Below are 15,919 nucleotides of genomic sequence, written 5' to 3'. Positions count from 1 at the left end.
ACCAGCGGTAGTGAAAAAGAGCCTTAAAGTTGCTTTTTCACTCATACCGCAGATCTCGTAATCTAGCCGAATATGTGCACGCCCTGGAAGTTATTTAAGATTTAGCACAACACAGTACTAAATGCAAGTCAATAGATTTTCAATAGTGACAGTCATGTGATTAAGGGGCTGTGAGAAGATGCTTAGATACAAGGTAATCACAGAGGTAAAAAGTATATTAATATAACTGTGTTGGTTGTGCTAAACTGGGGAATGGGTAATAAAGGGATTTATCTATCTTTAAAAAAAAAAAATCTATTGTAGACTGTCCCTTTAAGCCAATCAGTGCTGACTCATAAATAACTCCATGAGAGTGAGCACAATACTGTCTATATGGCACACAGGAAATAACGCTTTCTAGCTGTGAAAAACTGTCAAAATAAGAGGCGGCCCTTTTTGGGGCGTAGAAATTAACATACAAACCTACTTAGGTTTGGCTTTCAACAAAGAATACCAAGAAAACAAAGCAAATTTGATGATAAACGTAAATTGGAAAGTTGTTTAAAATGACATGCCCTGTGTGAATCATGAAAGTTTATTTTTGACTAAATTGTTCCTTTAAAGGGACACTGAACCCAATTTTTTTATTTTGTGATTCAGATAGAGCATGCAATTTTAAACAACTTTCTAATTTACTCCTATTATCAATTTTTCTTCGTTCTCTTGCTTTCTTTATTTTTTTGGTTCAGAACCATGGAAAGCAATTGTTTATTGGTAGGTGAATTTACCCACCAATCAGCAAGAACAACACAGTGTGTTCACCAAAAATGGGCCGGCATCTAAACTTACATTCTTGCATTTCAAATAAAGATACCAAGAGAATGAAAAGAATTTGATAATAGGAGTAAATTAGAAAGTTGCTTAAAATTGCTCTATCTGAATCACAATAGAAAAAATTTGGGTTCAATGTCCCTTTAAAGTCAAAATTACGTTTCCATGATTCTGGTAAAGAAGCAGTTTTAAGCCACTTTCCAATTTACTTCCATTATGAAATTTTGAACAGTCTTTTATATCTATACTTTCTGAGGCACTAGCTCCTACTGAGCATGTGCACAAGTTCACAGTGCATATGTATACTAGTCTGTGATTGGCTAATGGCTTTCACATGATACACAGAGCCGGCAAATGGGGAAAAATAAATACATTTGTCAGAAACAAAACTACAGTTTATTGGAAATTCAGTGTTATTGCATTGTCTTTTAATATGCACTTGCTATTTATGCATAGTATTGTGTTTAATCGTCTTTTAAGATTAACATGAGAGATTATCACCTAAATTAATGAATTAATTGGTCAGGTCAGAGAGATATTAGATGCCTTTTTTATCCTTGGTCCCACTACCATCATTATATACACTAACAAATGTGTCACTACATGGGTGCTGAAATATTTGAGATTTCTCTTTGTAATGAATGGGAATTCCTGCTATCTTGTGACAAAAATAGGATAGAAGTTCAAGGAACGTGTAAAGGGGTAGGAGGTTAATAAAACCTTAGGAGGTTAAGAAAAAAAAAAACACAAGAAGGCACAAAAGACTTGACAGATAAAGGCAGCTCTAAAATTAGATACTCATGCGTTTCATGCACTTGAAGGGACAAGGAAATCAAAATGAAACTTTCATGATTCAGATACAGCATACAATTTTAAGACACTATAAAAATGTCCTTTGTAAAAAAAAAAAGCGTATGTACATATCCTCAGCAACAGTAAAGCACAACTGGGAGCTAGCTGGTTACTGGTGGCTATACACATTGGTTTATATTTTTGTCTCATGAGATGTGTTCAGCTAGTTTTCAGTAGAATATTGCTGCTCTGGATATGACTGCAATCAATTTGCAAACAATAGTACTATAATTAAATTCTTTAGCATTATCTTTGTTTCCCTTTTATGTCCCTTTAAACCTCACAATGTGCCTGGGTGAAACTCACAGTTAAAAAATACATCCCATGTGTGGTTGTTTTAATGGATACATATATTTAGACTGTACAGAGTTTTACACAGTTAAGGACATGTTTATTTATGCACAATAAAACTACTTTGCATTTTGCAATATATTGTCATTCTATATTTTGCCCACTTTTCATGTAATTTAGCTCTGAAAATTGAGCAATTTCTTATACTCGAACTTGAAATGCACCTGCTGACTCTACTAGATATCTATCCCTAATTTGATTTAACTGAAAACATCTGCAAATAAATGCATTTCATACTAACTTTATGACCGTGACTAGCCTTGTTGTCTGCTGACTAAATCCCAAGTTGGCTTCTCCTAATTAGGCAAATAGTGGGTGGAGTTTGGCTATTGAAAAATAGCGGTAAAGGATGATAATCCGACACTGAAGTATAAATAAAATCCATTTCTTTATTCTGTATCAACTTTAAAAACTTGTAAGGAAACAGCAGTTACTGTCGATAGGACTGGCATTCATGGGCGTAGCACTGACAGGCTTACGCGTTTCGGATTACATTCGTAGTCATAGCTTTTTATAGCTTTTAAAGTTGATACAGAATAAAGAAATGGATTTTATTTATACTTCAGTGTTGGATTATTATCCTTTACCAGTGTCTTTATTCCAGTTCTAATCCGGACACTAACAGTGGATGCAGTGTTTGGAGCAGGTGTAGTGTGTACACTATTGGCCGGAGGGTAGGTCACATGAGTGTGACGTAGGGGGTAACCAAAGAACGCTGAAGAGTGCGCTGGAGACAACTTGTGAGCTGTATCATCAGGAAGTGAGAGACGCCATCCCTACTTCAATTACAGCACAAGGTTTTACCGGTTGGTGGGTCCCAGTGGTCCGTTGGTGAGAATCCGTTCAGCGGTTACAGTGTTACCCCTTTTCCCCTCTTATTGAAGCCATCAATATATTATATCGCACACACCTAGTGCCACGGCACTTAGAAATTATGCTAAACATCGAACAAGTAATTAGATTGAAATCTCACTCAAAGATAACACTGTTTGAAAGAACAGGCAATTGACTTTCAAACTATGGGTCTTGAATGTTTCTAGAGCTTAAAGGGACAGTATACACCATTTTCATATACAGTAACTGCATGTAATATACACTACTGTTAAGGAGAATATGCAAAGATACTGATCTAAAAATCCAGTATAAAAGGGGCTGAGATAACAGAAAGAGCAGACAGCCCCCCTCCCCTGCATAGGAAAAGTCCCATTACACATACAGGAGAAAGCAGGAGTCTGTAGACTTGGGTCTACATATGAAACTTTGGGGCTTGGTTAGGAGTCTGAATCAGCACTATACATTGTTACAAAAACACTCCTAGATGGGCTATATCAATGGATCATCTGTGAAATGCTTGTGCAATGCCGGCCCCAGCACATTTGCGGCCAATCGACCGCTAGCAGGGGTTGTCAATCATTCCAATCATATCTGATCGGGATGATCGCTGCCCCCCACCTTAGAGGTGGCGGATGAGTAAAGGAGCAGCGGTCTTATGACCGCTGCTTCTTAACTTAAGTTTACGGTGAGCCGGAAACTTTGGGCGTAGATTGTAGCATCCACTGCTTGATAAATCTACCCCTTGGAGTTCAGTGTTATACCAAAGATACTGGTGATACAGGCATTGCAATAAAAAAAGAGCTAAAAATTGTTCTAAAATAAGTCGCCTTAAACAGCTGTTTGGAGGAGGTTGGGCCTCTTGCGCATAGCCAGTGAGCGCCACACACCTCCAACAGCTGATTTCACGTCACCGGAAGTGACGTAGGTCACGCATTCTTATGGTATAAAACTTATTTTAGAACACTGGCGATGCCTGTCATTATGCACTATGCCTGTCGCTATGCACTTGCTTATGGGGGTTACAAGGGGATGCTGATGGGGCTTACGTAAGTTACATAAGTTACACAGGGGATGCTTATAGGGGTTACAGGGGGTGCTGATGGGGCTTATAAGCACCCCTGTGTAACTTACGTAAGCCCCATCAGCATCCCCTTGTAACCCCCCATAAGCACTCGTCCCCCGGGCACGGCAAGTTGGCGGTGCGCAATGGAACAATTTTGAAATTGAATGGAGGTGGGCAAATCAAACGGACTACGGACTGATCAGATAATGCATAGGAAAAAAGCGTTACTGCATTATCTGATTGGTCCGTGTGTCTGTGAAGTCAATGTCTTCACAACCAATAGGGTTGTGTTTCCAGTGTGCCACTAGTGCCTTGTATATGATCAGTGAGGAGTAGGGCCGTGTGCGCATGCGCATTGAAGAATATGGGCCATAGAATTCCTCGACCCGTTGTTCTAAAATAAGTCGCCTTAAACAGCTGTTTGGAGGAGGTTGGGCCTCTTGCGCATGCACAGTGAGCACTACACACCTCCAACAGCTGATTTCACGTCACCGGATGTGACGTAGGTCACGCATTCTTATGGTATAAACTTATTTTAGAACACCGGCGATGCCTGTCACTATGCATGCCAGTTCGCCGGGGTAGGAGTGGGTGTGTGTGCCCAGATCTCCCTCAAGGTGGAAGAGGGCTGCTTGCAACTGAGACAATTTACTGAGACAATTTACGACAGCTCAGAGCCATCATTAGCACTCAAGGGGTTAAGCATGTGAGTTATTTTACAACTGAATGCACAGTAACATTGCACTATAATTGTTTCTATGTTTTATTTTGTATGTAATGAAGGACTGAAGAAACATTACAAATAGTGTTTTTACACTGATTTGTTTGTTTTTTCACATTTGTTAACAGTGAACTGGAAATGGCTATCCACTGTCATTATGTTAGCAAAAACGGGCATATATGTAAAAGGATTAGCCTCAAGAAGTCTGCAGTGCACATTTCTAGTTCTTGTCATTAGAAAACCAAAAAGTTTCAGTTATGTTACATGAAAAGCGGTCAAAATAAACAATGGAAGTATATTGCAAAGTTGTTTTATTATGCATAATTAAACATTTTAAATTATGATCTCAATGTTGTTTACTGTCCCTTTAAGTCTGTTGTTTGCACTTCCAATTCTAAATGGAATTGGAAAGTCCACAGTTACAGGAAAAGTGTGTACATAGTTTAATATTATAGGCCAGATTACGCAAATAATTTTTTTCGTTTGCGTGCTAACTGCGCTCAAAATGTTTTTTTTTTTAATCGCAGCTGGGTTAGAACGCATATTACAAAGAGAAAGTAAAAAGTTAGCGTGCGAGTGAAAGTCTCATGCTCGCTAACTTCAGGACTTTGGATACCACAACCACGCTCGCTAACTTCTCCACTTCTCCTCCACATAGACTTCTATGGGGAGCACTGTAAAAAAACGCTAACCCGACACTGCATTAGACCAAATGCGCTAAACCTGAAGTTATTTAGGAATACTTTACATTCCAATGTTCTTTACATAGAAGAATATTCTTTTATTTTCTTTTTGACTTCTTAGAGAGCAAGGGACAAGTACAATTCTTTTGCAAAACTATGAGATGTTAAATGTCCTTTCAAGTTAACAGAATTTGTATGTACTATTGTGCCGCTATGGCAAGAGATCTCCTTGCTTTACAACTCCTTGGGAGTCACAACTATGGATACTCCCTATTGGCTGATTCAAATTTTTCAGCCAATAGGAATGCAAGGGACGCCATCTTGGATCGCGTATTTTGCATTGAAGATTCAGTGTACGGCGGCGACCATATAAAGAGGATGCTCCGCGCCAGATGTCTTCAGGATGGACCCGCTCTGCGCCACCGGGATCAAGATAGAAGATGCCGCCTGGATGAAGATTGAAGATGTCGCCTGGATGAAGATTTCTAGCCGCTTGGATTAGGACTTCGTCGCCGGGATGAAGATTGAAGAGGCCATCTGGATGAAGACTTTTCGCCGCCTGGATGAGGACTTCTCCGCCGGATAGTCGGGGGTTAGTGTTAGGTTTTTTTTAAGGGTTTTTTGGGTGGGTTTTATTTTTATTTTTTTAATTTTCAAATTTTTTATTGAGGAACTGCATAGTACAAATAGCAAACATACATAAAATGTATATTGGTGATAAAACAGGTGTTATATAATAAACAGATATTCAATAAATATTTAAAGAGTCCTCTTTTTTTTCCCCCTCTTGGAAAGACTGCAAATTATGTAATAAGACAGTAGGGATTATAATTTCTGCCCCTGATAATACAATTCAGGCCGCTCTTGGACCTTAACATTTAAATTAGAGTAATGTTAGGGGTCATTATTTAACATAATAAAGAAAACAGTAACAACAAAAATAAAATAAAAAAGATAAAACAGACACGCAAAGAGTTAAACATTAAAGAAAAAAGGCATGGACTAAACCTTCAGATATCATTCTGAGAAAGGATATGGAGAGCATACTCTATGTTTTGTGGTTTACAAAGGGATAACACAGCACTAAACATGTCAAGAAAATTATTGCTCCCTATTTTCCAACTCTGACCAATAAAATTATTAATAGTACTTAATAACTTGATTACAACAACCAAGTTTGCATTATATATGAGTAACATATGTTCCACAAGAGGGATTTGTGAGCAAGTATTGCTGTCTTAGTGTTTGTACATATTATCCAATGTGATTTACATTAAAACCCACATCGCTTTATGAAAAGTAAAGTATGTCCTACTTCGCCCATAGCCTCGGCCGCAGGCCACCAAGCGAGTATATGCTATGACATGTTGTGGGTATGTATAATGTTGTCCTGGAATGTGCTTTTGTTGTTTAAAATGTTCCCCCAGGAGTCCCCCACGCACCCCCAGTAAAAACAGACAAACAAGTAAGGTAATGTTAGGACATTAACAATGTCTGCAGGTCTAGTGTCAGTAACCTTGTGTCATGAATAGCTAAATTAACATAGTAATATCACGATACATTCTTGTGGAATCCTGTAATGTGCCATAGCTGTTAATTATATCATAAATTAAACGCACACCTGTTAATAAACACATGGCTAAAACATTAATAGCAATACAACTAGTTTAGAGATTTGTATTTTACGAGCTGGAGTTCTGAATTATATTAAGCCCCAAGGCTTTGTTTAACCAATAGGGATTACCCCGTCAGGATCGCATGAGTCTCTAAGCAGAACATTAGAAGAGTGGCTCCGGGAAAAAGAAAAAGTGTTATATATAGACACATATTCATACACTAATTGGCGATTATTCTGCATTATTTGGGATGCTTCTGAGAATTGATGATATAGATCATGGATGCCAAACATGGCTGCCAATGTGAAAAGCAATTGCAGCTCAGCTGCGGCCTCCCGGGGGCCCCCCCAGAAAACCCCTCCAGCCGCCAATAGCTTGTGTCCCTTCATCCACTGGAGCCTGTTTGACCTGCTGGATGGGTCCAAAGTCTCATACTTTATTGAGCTCTTCTGCTCCGATGTCACTGCGTGTGGGTCATTTGCTATCTCCAATGTCAGCATGGCCTGTAGCGGTTCGTGAGGTAGGATGCTTTCTGGGGACTTCTCTTGTTTGCCGGTTGTGTCTAGGGAGAACGCCTCAGTTTTATCAGTAGTTGCAGTTGTGAAGCGCTTCATTAGAATTTCAAACGGAGCGTTGTCAATTAGTTGCTGGCACAGTAATTCAAATTTGCGCCATATTGCTTGAATGGCATCATGTGTGTCTCCCTCTCCCGAGGTGGCCATCTTAATTAACTACGCAGTATTAAATCCCATATGTTATTTTGCTTCAAGTTCTAGAGAGGCAGTTGTGCAAGTCCAAAAGTTAATAAATTCATATAACTCAATGTGTTATTGCTGAAAACGTCAGTAAGGCAGACACCTGCTCCCGGGTTTTATTTTTAGATTAGGGTTTGGGCATGTGAAATAGCTAAATGCCCTTTTAAGGGCAATGCCTATCTAAATGCCCTTTTCAGGGCAATAGGTAGCTTAGGTTTTTTTATTTTGTGGGTTTGGGGGGTGTGGGGGTTTGTAATGTTAGTGGGTATTTGTATTTTTTTTTTCAGAAAAAGAGCTGATATCTTTAGGGCAATGCCCTACAAAAGGCCAATTTAAGGGCCATTGGTAGTTTTTTCTAGGTTATGTTTTTTATTTTGGGGTATTTTTTTTTTAATGGGTATAAGAATAGGAATATTTTTTATTATTTTTGATAATTTGTTTGTTATTTTGTGTAATGTATTTTTTTAGGGGGTGTTTGGGTTTTTTGTAGCAAAAAAGCTGTTTAAGACCCTTTTAAGGGCCCCCAAAAACACTACTGATTCATTAGAATTAGAGCTGCTTAAATCCTATTGGCTGATTTGAACTGCCAATAGAATTTTAGCAGCTCTAATTCCTATTGGCTCAGTCATATTTTTCAGCCAATAGGAATGCAAGGGACACCATCTTGGATCGCGTACCTTGCATTGAAGATTCAGTGTAGGGTGGCGGCCGTATGAAGAGGATGCTCCGCGCCGGATGTCTTCAGGATGGATTCAGACTTCTAGCCGCTTGGATGAGGACTTCGCCGCCGGGATGTAGATTGAAGAGGTCGTCTGGATGAAGACTTCTCGCCGCCTGGATGAGGACTTCTCCGCCGGGATGAAAGTTTTAAGGGCCCTTGGTAGTTTGGGAGGGGGGTTTGTATACTGTTAAGTGGTGTTTGTTTTTTGTAGCAAAAGAGCTGTTTAACTTAGGGCAATGCCCTACAAAAGGCCATTTTAAGGGCCCCCAAAAGGCCCCTTTAAGGGCCCTTGGTAGTTTATTCTAGATTAGGCTTTTTTATTTTGGGGGGTTTATTTATTAAAAGGCATTAGAATAGGAATAATTTTTAATTTTTTGGATAATTTTGTTTTGTTTTTTTTTGTAATGGTGTTTTTAGTATTTTTTGTAATGGTAGTTTTTTTATTTTTTATAATGGTATGTTTTTTATTTTTTTGTAATTTTAGATGTTTTTTTATTTTTTCTAATGTTAGTTTTTAGTGTAAGGGAGCTTAGGTTTTATTTGACAGGTATGTTTGTATTTATTTTAACTAGGTAGTTAGTAAATAGTTAAAGGGACACTGAACCCAAATGTATTCTTTCGTGATTCAGATAGAGCATGACATTTTAAGCAACTTTCTAATTTACTCCTATTATCAAATTTTCTTTATTCTCTTGGTATCTTTATTTGAAATGCAAGAATGTAAGTTTAGAAGCCGGCCCATTTTTGGTGAACAACCTGGGTTGTCCTTTCTGATTGGTGGATAAATTCATCCACCAATAAAAACGTGCTGTCCGGTGTCCTGAACAATAAAAAAAAGCTTAGATGCCTTCTTTTTCAAATAAAGATAGCAAGATAACGAAGAAAAAATGATAATAGGAGTAAATTAGAAATTTGCTTAAATTGCATGATCTATCTGAATCACGAAAAAAAAAATTGGGTTCAGTGTCCCTTTAATAACTATTTACTAACTAGTGTACCTAGTTAAAATAAATACAAACTTACCTGTGAAATAAAAATAAAACCTAAGCTAGCTACAATATAACTATTCATTATATTGTAGATAGCTTAGGTTTTATTTCACAGGTAAGTATTTAGTTTTAAAAACAGGTATTATTTAGTTAATATTTGTAAATTTAATTTAGATCTATTTTAATTATGTTAAAGTTAGGGGGTGTTAGGGTTAGGGTTACGTTAGGGTTAGGTTTAGGGGTAGGTCTAGGGGTTAATAGTTTAATTTAGGTTGTTGCGATGTGGGGGGCTGGCCGTTTAGGGGTTAATAGGTTTATTTAGTGGTAGTGATGTGGGAGGCCAGAGGTTTAGGGGTGAATAACTTTATTTAGTTGCGGGGATGTCAGGGAGCGGCGGTATAGGGGTTAATAACTTTAATATAGTGGCTGCGATGCTGGGGTGCGGTGGAATAGGGGTTAATAACTTTAGTATATTGGCGGCGATATCAGGAGCGGCAGATTATGGGTTAATAGTTTTATTTCGGTGGCGGCGATATCGGGAGCGGCAGATTAGAGATTAATAACTATAGACAGGCGTCGGAGATGTCGGGGGGCAGCAGATTAGGGGTGTTTAGACGTGGGCTTTATGTTAGGGTGTTAGGTTTAAACGTTACTTTCTTTTTCCCATAGACATCAATGGGGTTGCGTTACGGAGCTTTTCTTTCCGCGATCGCAGGTGTTAGACTTTTTTCTGACCAGCTCTCCCCATTGATGTCTATAAGGAAAGCGTGCACGAGCACATCAGAACAGCGCTTGTTTTTGGTGTGGTATGGAGCTTAAAAACCCCATATCGCCCGCACAAGCCAGGTTTTTTAAAACTTGTAATAGCAACGCTATAGGGGATTAAATAACGCAACTTTTGTTCCGTTCGTTAATTTCCCTATAGCGCTCTAAACTCGTAATCTATCAAATGGAAACTAGTAATCTCTATCTATGCAACCACTAAGATATGTATTGCAAGACAGTGGAAGAGTCCTGACCCGCCTAACCTGACTTAGGTTAAAAGTGTGATTGACTATAGCTAAAATGCATCGAAGTTTCTTCAATGCTCATGACAGGATGGATAGTTATTGGTCCATGTGGGGGAGGTTGGTCCAATAGAGGTTTATGAGTATGACCTTAGTATGCTTTTAAAATCAGTTCATTCCTCCCCCTCTCCCATGTTTTATTTTCCTGCTATATGTACCTATTTGTACTGTCTGTTCTTGGTGCTATTATTGTACATGTTGAATGATATCATTTAATTTGTTCTTTCTATTTACAAAAAAAGATTTAAAGGGACATTCCAGCCAAAATTAGAATCCACACGGATGCATTTCAGTTTTGAAGCATTTTTGTACTATACATGTATTAGCATAAATGCTTCTAATAAAAGCTATAGCTGTTTCAAAAGTTTATTTAAGTATGCACCGTGCACCAGCATTTTAAACACATGCTCAGAGAACTTAAGGTGCTTGTACCATCTGCTAATGACTTACGGCTAGATTTACAGTTTTGTCGGTAACGACCCGCGTATCTAACGCTGGCTTTTTTTCCCCCGCACCTTTTAAATACCGCTGGTATACTTTGAAAGTATGTATATGTGAAATTAGTATTAAAGATAAACATTGATGCTGACATTAGGACACACAGTGTAATATTTAAGACAAGCGGCTAGATTTAGAGTTTTGTCGGTAACGACCCGCGTAGCTAACGCTGGCTTTTTTCTGGCCGCACCTTTTAAATAACTCTGGTATTGAGAGTTCACATAATGGCTGCGTTAGGCTCCAAAAAGGGAGCGTATAGCATATTTACCGCCACTGCAACTCTCAATACCAGCGTTGCTTACGGTAGTGGCCAGCTTGAAAAACGTGCTTGTGCACGATTCCCCCATAGGAAACAATGGGGCAGTTTGAGGTGAAAAAAACCTAACACCTGCAAAAAAGCAGCGTTCAGCTCCTAACGCAGCCCCATTGTTTCCTATGGGGAAACACTTCCTATGTCTGCACCTACCACCCTAACATGTACCCAGAGTCTAAACACCCCTAACCTTACACTTATTAACCCCTAATCTGCCACCCCCGCTATCGCTGACAGCTGCATATTATTATTAACCCCTAATCTGCCGCTCCGTACACCGCCGCAACCTACGTTATCCCTATGTACCCCTAATCTGCTGCCCCTAACACCGCCGACCCCTATATTATATTTATTAACCCCTAATCTGATGCCCCCAACGTCGCCGCCACCTACCTACAATTATTAACCCCTAATCTGCCGACCGGACCTCACCGCTACTATAATAAAGGTATTAACCCCTAATCCGCCTCACTCCCGCCTCAATAACCCTATAATAAATAGTATTAACCCCTAATCTGCCCTCTCTAACATCGCCGACACCTAACTTCAAGTATTAACCCCTAATATGCCGACCGGACCTCACCGCTACTCTAATAAATTTATTAACCCCTAAAGCTAAGTCTAACCCTAACCCTAACACCCCCCTAAATTAAATATAATTTTATTCTAACGAAATAAATTAACTCTTATTAAATAAATGATTCTTATTAAAGCTAAATACTTACCCTTATAATTATATTGTAGCTATTTTAGGATTAATATTTATTTTACAGGCAACTTTGTATTTATTTTAACCAGGTACAATAGCTATTAAATAGTTAATAACTATTTAATAGTTACCTAGTTAAAATAATTACAAAATTACCTGTAAAATAAATCCTAACCTAAGTTACAATTAAACCTAACACTACACTATCAATAAATTAATTAAATAAAATACCTACAATTATCTACAATTAAACCTAACACTACACTATGAATAAATTAATTAAATACAATACCTACAAATAAATACAATTAAATAAACTAACTGAAAAACAAAAAATAAAAAAGAGCTAAGTTACAAAAAAATAAAAAAATATTTACAAACATTAGAAAAAAACAATTTTAGACTAATTACACCTACTCTAAGCCCCCTAATAAAATAACAAAGCCCCCCAAAATAAAAAAATGCCCTACCCTATTCTAAAATTAAAATAGAAAAGCTATTTTACCTTACCAGCCCTTAAAAGGGCCTTTTGCGGGGCATGCCCCAAAGAATTCAGCTCTTTTGCCTGGAAAAAAAAACATACAATACCCCCCCCACCAACATTACAACCCACCACCCACATACCCCTAATCTAACCCAAACCCCCCTTAAATAAACCTAACACTAAGCCCCTGAAGATCTTCCTACCTTGTCTTCACCACGCCGGGTTCACCGATCGGTCCAGAGGAGCCTCCGAAGTCTTGATCCAAGCCCAAGCGGGGGCTGAAGACGTCCATCCTCCGGCTGAAGTCTTGATCCAAGCGGCGGCTGAAGAATTCCATCATCGGGCAGAAGTCTTCATCCTATCCGGGCAGAAGAGGAGATCCGGACCGGCAAACATCTTCATCCAAGCGGCATCTTCTATGTTCTTCCATCCGATGACGAGCGGCTCCATCTTCAAGACCTCCAGCGCGGATCCATCCTCTTCTTCCGACGTCCTAAAACAGAATGAAGGTTCCTTTAAGGGACGTCATCCAAGATGGCGTCCCTCGAATTCTGATTGGCTGATAGGATTCTATCAGCCAATCGGAATTAAGGTAGGAATTAAGGTAAGGCTGTTCCGATCAGCCAATAGAATGCAAGCTCAATCTGATTGGCTGATTGGATCAGCCAATCGGATTGAACTTGAATCAGAATTTTCCTACCTTAATTCCGATTGGCTGATAGAATCCTATCAGCCAATCGGAATTCGAGGGACGCCATCTTGTATGACGTCCCTTAAAGGAACCTTCATTCTGTTTTAGGACGTCGGAAGAAGAGGATGGATCCGCACTGGAGGTCTTGAAGATGGAGCCGCTCGTCATCGGATGGAAGAACATAGAAGATGCCGCTTGGATGAAGATGTTTGCCGGTCCGGATCTACTCTTCTGCCCGGATAGGATGAAGACTTCTGCCCGATGATGGAATTCTTCAGCCGCCGCTTGGATCAAGACTTCAGCCGGAGGATGGACGTCTTCAGCCCCCGCTTGGGCTTGGATCAAGACTTTGGAGGCTCCTCTGGACCGATCGGTGAACCCGGCGTGGTGAAGACAAGGTAGGAAGATCTTCAGGGGCTTAGTGTTAGGTTTATTTAAGGGGGGTTTGGGTTAGATTAGGGGTATGTGGGTGGTGGGTTGTAATGTTGGTGGGGGGTATTGTATGTTTTTTTTTCCAGGCAAAAGAGCTGAATTCTTTGGGGCATGCACCGCATGGTAAGGTAAAAGAGCTTTTCTATTTTTATTTTAGAATAGGGTAGGGCATTTTTTTATTTTGGGGGGCTTTGTTATTTTATTAGGGGGCTTAGAGTAGGTGTAATTAGTTTAAAATTGTTGTAATATTTTTCTAATGTTTGTAAATATTTTTTTATTTTTTGTAACTTAGTTCTTTTTTATTTTTTGTACTTTAGTTAGTTTATTTAATTGTATTTATTTGTAGGTATTGTATTTAATTTAAAGGGACAGTCTAGCCAAAATTAAACTTTCATGATTCAGATAGGGCATGCAATTTTAAACAACTTTCCAATTTACTTATATTATCTAATTTGCTCAATTCTTTAGATATCCTTTGTTGAAGAAATAGCAATGCACATGTGTGAGCCAATCACACAAGGCCTCTTGGTGCAGCAACCAATCAGCAGCTACTAAGCATATCTAGATATGCTTTTCAGCAAGTGATATCAAGAGAATGAAGCAAATTAGATAATAGAAGTAAATTATAAAGTTGTTTAAAATGACACACTCTTTCAAAATCACGAAATAAAAAAATTGGCTTTCATGTCCCTTTAATTAATTTATTGATAGTGTAGTGTTAGGTTTAATTGTAGATAATTGTAGGTATTTTATTTAATTAATTTATTGATAGTGTAGTGTTAGGTTTAATTGTAACTTAGGTTAGGATTTATTTTACAGGTAATTTTGTAATTATTTTAACTAGGTAACTATTAAATAGTAAATAACTATTTAAATGCTATTGTACCTGGTTAAAATAAATACAAAGTTGCCTATAAAATAAATATTAATCCTAAAATAGCTACAATATAATTATAATTTATATTGTAGCTATATTAGGGTTTATTTTACAGGTAAGTATTTAGCTTTAAATAGGAATAATTTATTTAATAAGAGTTAATTTATTTAGTTAGAATAAAATTATATTTAACTTAGGGGGGTGTTAGGGTTAGGGTTAGACTTAGCTTTAAGCTTTAGTGGTTAATAAATTTATTAGAGTAGAGGTGAGGTCCGGTCGGCATATTAGGGGTTAATACTTGAAGTTAGGTGTTGGCGATGTTAGGGAGGGCAGATTAGGGGTTAATACTATTTATTATAGGGTTATTGAGGCGGGAGTGAGGCGGATTAGGGGTTAATAACTTTATTATAGTAGCGGTGAGGTCCGGTCGGCAGATTAGGGGTTAATTAATAGGTGTCGGCGGTGTTAGGGGCAGCAGATTAGGGGTACATAGGGATAACGTAGGTGGCGGTGGTATACGGCAGATTAGGGGTTAAAATTTTTTATTAGAGTGGCGGCGATGTGGGGGGACCTCGGTTTAGGGGTACATAGGTAGTTTATGGGTGTTAGTGTACTTTAGAGCACAGTAGTTAAGAGCTTTATAAACAGGCGTTAGCCCAGAAAGCTCTTAACTACTGACTTTTTTCTGCGGCTGGAGTTTTGTCGTTAGATTTCTAATGCTCACTTCAGCCAAGACTCTAAATACCGGCGTTAGAAAGATCCCATTGAAAAGATAGGATACGCAATTGGCGTAGGGGGATCTGCGGTATGGAAAAGTCACGGCTGCAAAGTGAGCGTTAGACCCTTTCCTTCCTGACTCTAAATACCAGCGGTAGCCCAAAACCAGCATTAGGAGCCTCTAATGCTGGTTTTGACGGCTAACGCAGAACTCTAAATCTAGCCGTTAATTTGTTAAAGGCTGACATGAAACACCATTTCTTTTCTTTTATGATTCAGATAGAGTGTGTCATTTTAAACAACTTTCCAAGTTACTTCTATTATCACATTTGCTTCAGTCTCTTGCTATCCATTGTTGAAGGAGCAGCAGTGCACTACACATCTAGTGAACCAATGAAAAGAGGCATTTCTGTATAGCCACCAAGCAGCAGCTAGCTCCCAATCTCAAACCTACCTAGGTATTCTTTTATTGGTATTCAACTAAAGATACCAAGAGAATGTAGCAAACTATATAAAATAATTACATTGAAAAGTTGTTTAAAATCACATGCTGTGTCTAAATCACAAAAGGAATTTTCATGTCTCTTTAATTGCTGACACGATACAAGCCCCACTGGCGATCTGAGCAGCTGTAGTATTTAAAATGGTGCACTGAGAATATCTAGCTATTTTCACATGCACGTGCAGAGAAAATGTTAACACTAAAACAGTGATAACTTTTGCTAGAAGTATTTTT

This window comes from Bombina bombina, chromosome 3 (genome assembly GCF_027579735.1).
Source record: "Bombina bombina isolate aBomBom1 chromosome 3, aBomBom1.pri, whole genome shotgun sequence".
Classification (NCBI taxonomy): Eukaryota; Metazoa; Chordata; class Amphibia; order Anura; family Bombinatoridae; genus Bombina; species Bombina bombina.
The sequence above is the reverse complement of the archived record's forward strand: the minus strand, read 5'-3'. Positions refer to the sequence as shown.